We start from the raw sequence: 12164 nt of genomic DNA on the forward strand, positions 1-12164 counted from the left end.
GGGGCGAATTGTTTTTTTTTTGCCCGGATGCACTTCCTTGCGTGTGAAGATGTAGCTGGTGGGTCCCAGCAGTCAGGGGGGCGAATCGTTTTGTTTGCCCAGACACACTTCCTTGCGTGCGAAGGTGTAGCTGGTGGGTCCCAGCAGTTAGGGGGGAAACGTTTTTTTCGCAAAATATGGTGGCCTGTCTGGTGGGTTCCCGCTGTCAGGTGGAGGAATAATTATTTTGCGTGTAATAAGGAGGCACTTCCTTGCTGCGGCCGTGGACCCAGCTGTCAGCCTCTCCATGTACAGTCCATGTCCGATGGAAGCTGTTCCTTGACCACGTTGACCACGCCGCGCCGAGAGCACCAGGGCGGTGGACGACGGCGAGGCCTAGGAAGGGGACGACGCGGAGCTGGGGAAGACGCGGCAGTGGATGCCCACGCGTACAGGAGTACGAGGGTTCACTGGTTCGGTGCGGTGTGAGGCTGCCGTCGCCGTAGAATAACAGGGGGTGTGGGTGAGTAGAGGGATGGCCTGGCCAGCGGTGGGAGTAGTAGGGGATGGTGAGGCCTCCGCCGCATCGTAGCCGGCCACGGGAGGCAGGAGCACGAGGCACGACCGGTGCTGGTTTGGGCGGCTGGAGCAAGAAGACCAGAGGTTGAAGAAGCACTACGGCCGTTGGATGGACATCGTACGGTCACTGGAGCTAGAATCGTGCATATTGACTAAGTTGACAAAGCCCTCCGTCCCCGTCAACTTAGTAGGCCCACAAGTCAGCCTGCCACTATACTGGGTCCCATCTAGCAGGGGGAGTATTCATTTTTTTTGTGCGTAATAAGGAGGCACTTCCTTGCGTACGAAGATATAGCTGGTGGGTCCGAGCTGTTAGAGCCGGCCGCGGGGAGGAGGGAGCAGGCAGTCCCGTCGGCGCTTGTTTGAGCGGCTGGAGCAGGAAGAGCAGAGATTGAAGAAGCACGACGACCGTTGGATGGCCATCCAACAGTCACTGCTTGTGCGTCAACCTTTTTTTAGGAAAGCCTCAAATCTATGGAAAATAGCATACAACCCATCTGCCATTATTTTTAATAATTTACAGCCCATTTGCTAATTCTTAAGGTTTTTTTGGAGCCCATATTCTTTTTGTTAGCATTACATCCCATATTGTGGCCACGGTTAAAAACTTATACGAAATTTTGCATATTTCGGTGCGGTCCAAACTGTTTTTAATCCCGAAATTTCGACTCACATTCAAACTAATTTTAAAAATAAATGTATATCAATATAAAATCCAACAAATTCTCCACGCATAAAAATTAATGTAATTTAAAATCTCGAAATGAAAAAAAATATATTTGAAACTAATTGCCGGTTTGATGTATTTTAAAAATGTACAACCCATTTCTCATTACTGATGAGCCATTTTCTCGGCCAGCCGAATGAAAGCTCTCCTCATCTTGAAAGATTTGCAGCCCAACAGGCCTGACAAAGCGACTTACTTGGCAAATCACAAAAAAACTGGGTTGTGGCTATGGACCCAGCTGTCAGCCTCTCCACGTACAATACTCTTCCGATGGAATGTCGTTGACCACATTGACCATGCCGCGCTGAGAGCACCAAGGCGGTGGACGACGGTGAGGCCTAGGAAGGGGACGACGCGGAGCCGGGGAAGACGCGACAGTGGATGCCCACGCGGAGAGGAGTACGAGGGTTCACTGGTTCGTCTATGGTGTGAGGCTGCCGTCGCCGCAGGGCCTGGCTAGCGGTGGGAGTAGTAGGGGCGATGAGGCCTCAATGGCAGCACAACCGACCACTAGGGGCAGGAGCAGGCGGTCTCCCTGGCGCTGGTTTGGGCGGCTGGTGCAAGAAGAGCAGTGATTGAAGAAGCAGCAGGACCGTTCGATTCAAATCCAACGGTTACTGCTGCTAGAATCGTTTGTTGACTAAGTTGACAAGCCCTGTGTACACGTCAACGTAGTAGGCCCACAGGTCAGCCTCCCAACTGGTGCGCCCTAGATGTTAGTGGGAGGAATCATTTTTTTTTGCGTAATAAGGAGGCCGTTTTTTTGAGACAAATATAAGGAGGCAGTTGATTGCGTGCGGCTAGGCCAGCGGAGGGAGTAGGGTGGGCCGGGGAAGCCTGCGCGGCATCACAGCGGGCCACAAGAGGAGGGAGCAGTGAAATCACAAGTGCTCCCTAGGTGGTTTTGGTAATTAATGGCAACATATCTCTTGTTGGACTAACACTTTTATCTAGTATGATTCAGATAAGTTCAACAATGGAGTGGCATGGACTAAAGGATGTGGGAACTCCTTCAAGATGCTAAGGACAAAGGATTGGCTCAAGCTTCAAGCTCAAGACTCTTCATTTTACATTTCAGTGATCCAAGATCACATTGAGTCTATAGGAAAAGCCAATACTATCAAGGAGGGATGAGGTGTTGCTTAATGAGCCTCTTGCTTCATGTGCTTAGTGATATGCTCCAAAAACCCTCAACTACTTTCCCACTTCCACACATATGTCCTAAACCTAAAGTCAAACTCGGCCACACCGATTCTTCCTATCCGGCGCCACCGAGTTTTGATGTCTTAGCCACTGCCACAAACCCTAGGCAAATCGGTCTCACCGATAGGGATCTCGGTCTCACCGAGATGGGATTGTAATCTCTCTGTGTATGTCCATTATCAAAATCGGTCTCACCGAGTTTGAGCAATCGGTACTACCGAGATTACAATGCAAACTCTCTGGTTAACTTATTACCAAAATCGGTCCCACCGAGTTTGAGTAATCGATCCCACCGAGTTTGCCTGACCAACTCTCTGGTTAGCTAATTACCAAAATCGGTCTCACCAAGATTATGTTATGCCCTAACCCTAACCATATCGGTTCTACCGAGTTGCATGTCGGCCCCACCGAAAATCCTAACGGTCACATTATTTGCTAAATCGGTCCGACCGAGTTTAACTATTCGGTCCCACCGAGTTTGGTAGATTGTGTGTAACGGTTAGATTTTGTGTGGAGGCTATATATACCCCTCCACCTCCTCTTCATTCGTGGAGAGAGCCATCAGACTGAACCTACACTTCCAGCATCCTATTTCTCAGAGAGAACTACCTACTCATGTGTTGAGGCCAAGATATTCCATTCCTACCATATGAATCTTGATCTCTAGCCTTCCCCAAGTTGCTTTCCACTCAAACCCTCTTTCCACCAGATCCAAATCCTATGATAGAGAGTTGAGTGTTGGGGAGACTATCATTTGAAGCACAAGAGCAAGGAGTTCATCATCAATGCACCATTTGTTACTTCTTGGAGAGTGGTGTCTCCTAGATTGGCTAGGTGTCACTTGGGAGCCTCCGACAAGATTGTGGAGTTGAACCAAGGAGTTTGTAAGGGCAAGGAGATCGCCTACTTCGTGAAGATCTACCGCTAGTGAGGCAAGTCCTTCGTGGGCGACGGCCATGGTGGGATAGACAAGGTTGCTTCTTCGTGGACCCTTCGTGGGTGGAGCCCTCCGTGGACTCGCGCAATTGTTACCCTTCGTGGGTTGAAGTCTCTATCAACGTGGATGTACGATAGCACCACCTATCGGAACCACGCCAAAAACATCCGTGTCTCCAATTGCGTTTGAATCCTCCAATCCCTTCCCTTTACATTCTTGCAAGTTGCATGATTTACTTTCCGCTGCTCATATACTCTTTGCATGCTTGCTTGCTATATGTTGTGAATGTTAAACTTGTGCCTAAACTCCACTCAAACTTTAAAGAATCCTAAAAACTGCAACTTTGGTACTTAGTGTCTAATCACCCCCCTCTAGACACCTCTTCTCAAGGTCCTACAAGCAGGCAGTCCCGCCGGCACTAGTTTAGGCGGCTGGAGCAGGAAGATCAGAGATTGAAGAAGCACGGCGGCTAGAATCGTGTGTTCACTGACAAAGCCTTGCGTAAATAAGTCAGCCTCGAAATATGTGGCATGTACATCCCATTTGCTATTATTTTTATAATTTTTACTCATTTTCTAATTCATATGGAATTTATTGCAACCCGTTTTCCATTTTTAGAATTGCCAGCCATTTTTTGGTCAGTACCAGGGTCAAAAAATTAACTAAATATGTGGGAAATTTTGAAAATTCGCAAATTTTTGCTGGGGAACAAAACATTCTTAATCCAAAAATTAATAGGCATACTAAAACAAATTTAAAAATAAATTAGTACTATGTCATGTTAAATCTAATGAAATACATATAAGATATCAGTGAAGAACAAATTTCAAAAAAAAACTAATATCCCATTTGCTTGTCTTGAAAGATTTGCAGCCCAGTAATTCGGAGAAAACAAATAGGCCTAGCTTGGGTATTCTTCAAAAAGAAATACTGGGCTACCTATTTTCCCAAAGAACTGGTGCATGAGCATTTAGCTTTATTTATTTATTTACTTATTTATGTTTAGGGGACCATGAGCATGTACCTGGGCTGGATTCATGTGAGAGCCTCCCTTCCAATTAATCATGGGCTTCTCTATTGGGCCTTCATCAGTGGGCTGCATGTTATCGACAAGTGGAAAATGTGTTCCGTACGAAAAATAGTATGAGCTACGTACAGTACGGGGCACTAAAGGATTGAACCGTGCAACGACTTCCAAAACATTGTGTTTGTCGTTCTAACAACACATTTATTCAACCAACAGACGAAATATACTACTGATTGTACATTGAAAACAACAGCAGCAGCAACCAGGGCTGGGGGTGCAACAGAAGCAGTAAGCAGGCCAGAAGAGCGAAGATGCAGCTCTCTCTTCCAAACCAAACATCAGCCATCATTACAAAAGGGCTACCAAAAAAGAACAAGTGTATGCATCAAACTAAATAAAGATCCTACTACACCAAGTGTACGCATCTAACTAACTGGCTCAGTTAGATGTTACTATTTATTAAGCTGTGGAGATTGGCTGACGGCTTGAACCAGATGGGTGCCTGACGGGGAAACTCCAGCCAGCAGGCCGAAGTCTGATACTTGCGACCCTCTCTCCTACTTTGGGCTGCAGAGTGTGGCGGCACATATCAGAGTATGGTGCATGCAGAGACGCATGGTACGCTGTGCACACACAGTTGTGCCTAATGAACGAAACCGTGCTGCCATCATGATCCTTGCCGTCGGTTATCTCCTGGTTAATCGGATAATTCAGTCCGACAAACAGAGAGTGTGTACCAAGGCTACTTACCAGCCTCCAGTCAAAAATTCCTGAAGGCCCTGAGAAGCTGGGATCCTGCTCAAAGACCTTGCAGTGACTGTGATTGTATTCCGCGAAACAACACATCCGGTACGTGCGAACAATCATCAATCTTTTGCCGTCGTTTGATCGAGCCAGGAACCACCTGCAACTGCCATGCCGCTTTTCTTTGAAAGGTTCTGGGATTAGGAAGGGCAGGGACACCAGGCGACCTACAACATCATATCAAGTTGGAGTCAAATAAAAAAGGGCTCTTGATTTAGTCAATCTTAAGAACAACATGTTATGAGCATGAATATTTTTTCAGTAAATGTTGACAGTAATATAAGCAAGCCATCATGATATCACAGGAAAGTAACATACTGCTGTAACAGCCGTTTGTAGCGATGACTGGAGTAGGCCAGCAATACGTCCAGCCATAGAAGGAGTCGACAGCGTAAATGAAGCCCTTGTGTTTAATGGCATCAGAGAACCATGGAGGATGTATAATCCTGCGATGGACATGCAGATTTATCCACTTACCGCAGTGACCTGTCAGATAGGCGAGACCGCAGTTGAAGAACGCAATTAGCATGAAATCTTTATAATTCATAGATCTTGTGGGCACTTGGCATATTACAACCTTGAGTAAATCAAACTTGGTATCATGTTGGCTACTGTAAGATTCCGAGTATTCTGTGCCGCGGTGCCAAAGCAGTGCAATGTTAATTGAAGGAAGGGGGATCAATCGTCGGGTGTAGACCTCCACGAGCATCCAGCTGTCGCGACCGTCGACGGGCACCATCCAAGACGTGTTCATGCCGAACCAGTACATACCGTTAATGTAGCTGAGGCTGACGGGGATCGGATCGCAGTGAAGGGGGTTGATGCTCGCCACCCTATGATTGTTATGCTGCGTGACACGCCGTTTCTGAAGATCAGGCGGCATCAGCAATCAAGGAGCTGGCTTAAAAAGCTCCGGCCTGAGGGCTTTGAGTAAACGGTACAACCCCGACGAGCACGCGGCGAGCGGCATGGTACTGAGATTGTCCACAGGCGAAACAATGAGCTTGATTACCTCTGTGGGGAGCGAATTCCAGCCACTCTTTCGGCGGACGCTGCTCGGTTCTGCCATTGTTAGTGCTTGGGTTTCGGACGAGGGGGGGAGGCGCCTTAGCGGGGATGGAAGCTTGGACGAGATTATGTGCGGACAAAGATGGAGAAGCGAATATGTGCTGTAAGAAGTGGACAGATGATGATGACTACAACACGCCGCTTGACTTATGAGACACATACCAGCAGCGTAGGGCATATCGATGCCAGACAACTTGCTTGAGTGATCACAGTACTGGTACTCCCTACAGTACCTACTACAGTACTATGCCCTAGCTTGCTAGAGTAGAGTAGTAGAGTAGGACTCTGCTCTACTACTAGCACCGGAGGAGTAGTATATTCTAATCTAAAATAGTTACAAACTTCAATGCCCGAGCGTGGAACGACTACGAACCATGCTCAAAGACCGTGTCAACGTGGTGTTTGGACTTATATGCAAAAAAAATAGCAAGATGCCCGTGCATTGCACGACACATCATCATCACCAACTCGGTTTTTTCTCTACTCCCACTCCTATAAAAGACTCGGTTTGTGATGATGGAGGCGAGGAGGCTTGTTCAGCCGGGCGTGCAGCGGACGGCGCAACACTATTCGATTTCTTATAAAAAAGTAGTAGAGATAGAGACATAGGGAGGAGCACGAGGTTGTGGGAGATAAGGATGAACGAGGCAAGGCCTTATCTGTAGATGTGGAGAGAGGTGCGGGTATCTTTTGTAAAATTGTCATAGTTGGCTTTCTATCCGTCAGATATAGATCAGACGGTCTATATTACAAGATGGCAGGCATACCATCATCACCAACTCGGTTTTCTATAAGAGTAGATATATATATATATATAGATATAGATAGATAGAGACTAGGGAGTACTAGTAAGGACACCATCTACTGCTTTGTGTGCTACTCCTGCACTCCATTCGGCGGCCGCAACGTCCCCTATAGCCATTCCCTCTTGCGCTCCATTCGGTGGGCGCTATTGAAATCTGGGGAGCGCACTCTCGCGACTGCTGGCAGCCACGATTTCATCGACGATGACTTCTTCCCCGACCTAGGCAACCTCTTCCTCAATGACATGGGCGACAACCTCAACGCCAACGGTGCTGCTCCCGTTGCACCATATTTGTTTCTGTATTTCCTGTTCGAAATCGTGGTAGAATTCATGTTTCTACTTTGTATCCTACTACTATGCCAGTCCACATGATTAGTTTCATCTCTGTTATAGCCGTCATGATTTATTTTGTGCTTATTCGGATTAAATCTCGTAGTAACTTGCTCATATATTCAACTGGCGCAACGTCCCCTACAACCACTCCCGTTTCATGGACGGCCTGGTCGATGCCTCCAAGGAGCCCTTCGTCCACTGCTATGAGTGCCCAATGCTGTTTTGTGGCTCGCCGGCGGACATGGTGCATCACCTCACGAATGTGTGCAGCGGTCACTGCTGGCCCTTGGCAGAGAACATCAAGTATGACATGTGCTACCGGTTCACCATGCCGGAGTCGCTGGAGGATCACCGCCGCCTGCTAGTCTCGGAGGAGGACGACAACGTCTTCCTCTTGATCGTGGGCACCGGCGAGGCCCGCGCAGGCCGCCGCCCCATCTCTGTAATGTGCGTCAGGGGCATCGCCGCTGACGCTGACACTAACATGAGGCAGATGTACGGGTGCGTGGTCAATCTTACTACCCCTCCGGGCGAGTGCGGCGAAACCGGCCTCATCGGACAGACTTGGACTCTGAGGAGCTGGGACTATCCCGCCAATGTGGACTTGGAAAACCCATGGCATCCGTTCCATCCTTTACCCGCCGACTCGGTACACGGGGACTCCAAGGAGGTTCACCTGGACATACACATTATCAAGTGCACTTAGAAAACATGTAGTGTGTGTGTGGGCGCTTATGGCCCGTGTCTTTGCCGCTTTTGATTCTGTAAGCTTGTCGTTAAACTTGAGTGGCTTTCGCCGCAGTCCTTCCTTTGAACTGCTCCTCTCAGTGAGCTGATGTAAGACACTTTGGGTTTCATTTGATAATGGAACCAGGGAGGAGCCTCTCTATTCTTCTAAAAAAATACGCATTATCAAGTTAAATGTTGATCATTAGTCTTTGCTCAATGTAATCCGCTGTCTAAGCATGTGGAGACTTCCATGCATGATCTTGCTCTATTGGAGTATCGCGCATGAATAGAAGTGTATCCGTTTATGGTTTAGTCTAGAATCTTCCATGTATGAATTTTTACTACAGTACTAGTGAAAGACTTACGATGAACCATTTCTTACATCTCCTCTGCCCCCTTGCAAGTCATCCTGATTTAATCCCTCCGTCTAGGTGTATAAGGGCATGGTTAATATTACTTAATAGTATAGCCAACTATTGACTATAAGAAAGTGCCATGTCATCTGTAGCCAACATGTATAACAATTGATACTCAAAAACTAATTCTTAAAGATCATTTCTTGCAAAGCACAATAAGTGTTATTTCTTCACAAGTTTTGGATGCAGGTTGAACAGTTGAATGCTTTTGTTTGCAAAAGATACCTTTTTATCTATTTCACCCGGATGTTTGTGAGCTCTAGAGATGAGATAATATCCAAAGAAACCTATCGATACCCGTTACACATGAGATGACCCCCACATCCTTTGTCAAAATAAACAACTCCCCGGTTAATGCATTTCACTCTTCGGTGCAACGCACGGGCACCTTACTACTATAGATTAGTACGACCAAAAATTGAACTAACATTATATATAGTACGATAAATACTGATGCATGTCACCTAAAATTATATCATTCAAAACTATGTTCAAATACGAATCCAATGATATAGTTTTTGTTGACATGCACTAACATTTTGTCAGTTAAATCTTCAGTCAAATTCAATGGGGGACTAATAAACCACGACCGATGTAGTACAAGTGTAGAGGGCGGTGCTGCACAGGAGTCTCACCCCGCTCGTGGCGCGGCAGTAAAGCCGTCATATCACAAAACCCAACCACTCCCAGTAATAAATGGCCTGGTAAAATAAACGGACAAGCAACCATCACATCCCTCCGTCTTTTTTGCATTTCATCTCTCTGCATTTACTTTCTCCGGTTCATCTCCCACACTCGATCCCTAGCTACTACTCCTAGGGCCAGTTCTTTTGGCGGCTTCCCCAGCTTTTCCCACAAGACTAGCCACAGTGGAGAGTAACAATAAGGCGCCTCACTCATTTATTTGGGCTTCTAAACTACTACTCCATCCTGGTTTATTCCTCACCATTGTAATTTGTGCTAAATTTTGACCAAAGATTTAACTGATAAAATGTTACTCAAAACACTTAGGCGCGGTGCATCTAGGTGTGTAAGTCATCTTACGAAAACCAAATAATCCCAAAACACTTAGGTGCGGTGCATTAACTTCTACCTCGTTTCTTGTTTCTTGACATATCAACCAATAAGAGATAAAGAGTGTGCATGCTTTTAATGACTTGAGATATCAAACACGACATGCAGTGGTTAGTTCATTGCATGCAATACTATTAATTAGCAAATAAACGTTAACGTTTCTCGTTTTCTCCTCCTCCTTGGTCACGGTGCACAGTCTAAGATGACTTACTCACCTAGACGGATGGAGTAGTGCATGTGACATGCACTAACATTTCATTAGTTAAATTTATGATTAAAATTTGACACAGATTACAATGGGGACCAATAAACCAGGACGGAGGTAGTAGTTATGGGATTACTAATCTAGAAGCCTAAAAGAACTGGCCCCTGGTACTCCTACTAGTAGTAGTACTCAAGTTGGAATTCCAATTGCATGACACAACTTGTTAGGCAAAAAAATTGATACAGGGTGTAGGAAGCGGTTTGGGAATTTGCATGCCTTCCAACCAGTGAGATACTCCGTATAAAATACGACAGAGAAATAACCACAGAGAAGGAAGCTAAAAGTAAACAATCAAATGAGCATTTTTGCATTTGTTTTGCATTGAATCGTTTCACAAGCTTGACTAGTGCTGTTTTTCTACTTTTACAAAAACCGCATCGTAATGTTAAAACGTGCATTTGCACGTACATAAGTAATAGTAGTACTCCCTCCGTCTAGGTGTACAAGTCTTCCCTCCTTCTTGGTCACCGTGCACAACCAAAGATGACTTATTGACCTGGACGGAGGGAGTAGCATAGTCTGCAAGCATATATCGAGAGAGACGTGTAGTCCGATAGTATATAGTAAAGTTTGTGCTATATGCACGTACTTGCAAAATGCGTAATAATACACAACGTTTCCAAACTTTCCCTTTTACATACTTAATTAAGGACGCTAAAAATTCCTGAATGTTCGGGATTTATCATTTGCGTCCCAAAACTAATGAGATTGCCTTACGAAACAAAAATTATACTCCTCCTAAAAGCCACATCGCTCGTAGGAGCGCTTGCGGCGCGCCACGAGAGCCCTGGTGCGCGGCCGTTTCCCAGCGCACCGACACAACGCCTCTTCCTCAGCCTCGCAACTCGCGAGGTGTTGATTGGCGGCTTGCCGGCGGGCGAGCGCGATCTCACCGGTGTGGTGATCCGGCGCCAACAGGTACTCCTCCTGGCTGGAAGCGTGCACCCGGTCCACTTACCACCAAGCGTAGATGAGGCGCTTGGGCCCGACTGCACTCAGGGCGTCGGCACGGGCGTCCTCCGCCACCCTCACAGCCCTCGCACGAGCCTTCTGCCAAAGAACCAATTGCTTGACTCTCTCGGACGCGACATAGATCTCCCAGAAAGCTTGTTGCGTGGTGCGCTTCTCTTCCTCGGCCTTCTTCTCCGCCTCTATTTTGGCGCGCTCTGCTGGAGGTAAAGCCTCCCACAAGGCAACATCCATTTCTTTCCAAAGCTCCTTAAGGCTGGGGGACTCGGCGGGCAGCGCGGCGTTCTCCTCGTAGCGGGGAGCCGACGCGTCCTCCGACGGGCGTGCTGGCGAGATTGGGAACACCAACGCGTCCACCTCGACGCGTCGCGGCGAGGAGCGGAACGCCGATGCGTCCTCCTCGACTAGTGGCGGAGAGGAACGGAACAGCGACGCGTCGCGTCGCAGCGAGGAGCGGAACACCTACGCGTCCTCCTCGACTAGTGGCGGCGAGGAACGGAACAACGACACATCGCGTAGCGGCGAGGAGCGGAACACCGACGCGTCCTCCTCGACTAGTGGCGGCAAGGAATGGAACGGCGACGCGTGACCGTACGCGCGATGCAGCGAGGGGCTCCTAGGGCTTGGGAGGGGCGATGTCATGGTGGTCGACATGAGAGGGAGGGGGAGGAGATAGCGATGAACGTGAATGTGAGGGGGATGAGATAGCGATGTCGTGGGAGGCACAGTATTTATAGCGAGCAATGGCACACCTACGTAAGATATGGACTGAGCTGCACTGACTTAACTGCAGGTCCAGTTGCGTCACTGACATATGGGCCAGTACACTGCTAGGCCCGTATGTCAGTGACCCAATGCACCTGAAGTTAAGTAAAAGCTACATGGGCATATTTGTTGGAGTAAATTACAGGGGAGCGAAGGGGTGGAAATATTGCTGGTCACAACGGATTGGACGAGCGTGGGGGGAGGAGAGTCATGCATGCAGATATTTTCACACGGGGTGGAGTGGTGGGACCGCCGGAGGGAGAAGGAGAGTTTGGCAGGCATATTGTTTCCACACATGGAGAGGAAAAGATTTGGAGACGAACGGGCTTCCTGCAGGTATGGGGAACGGTGCATAATAAGTCATCTTGCATGCCGGGCTAGGTATAGTCTCAAGTCATTAAAAACATACATGCCCCACACATGTTCATATTTCAAGGTGCACTAAATTATTGCATGCGATGATTAAGGCTGGCCATAATGGTGG

Source organism: Triticum aestivum, chromosome 3B, assembly GCF_018294505.1.
Source record: "Triticum aestivum cultivar Chinese Spring chromosome 3B, IWGSC CS RefSeq v2.1, whole genome shotgun sequence".
Lineage (NCBI taxonomy): Eukaryota > Viridiplantae > Streptophyta > Magnoliopsida > Poales > Poaceae > Triticum > Triticum aestivum.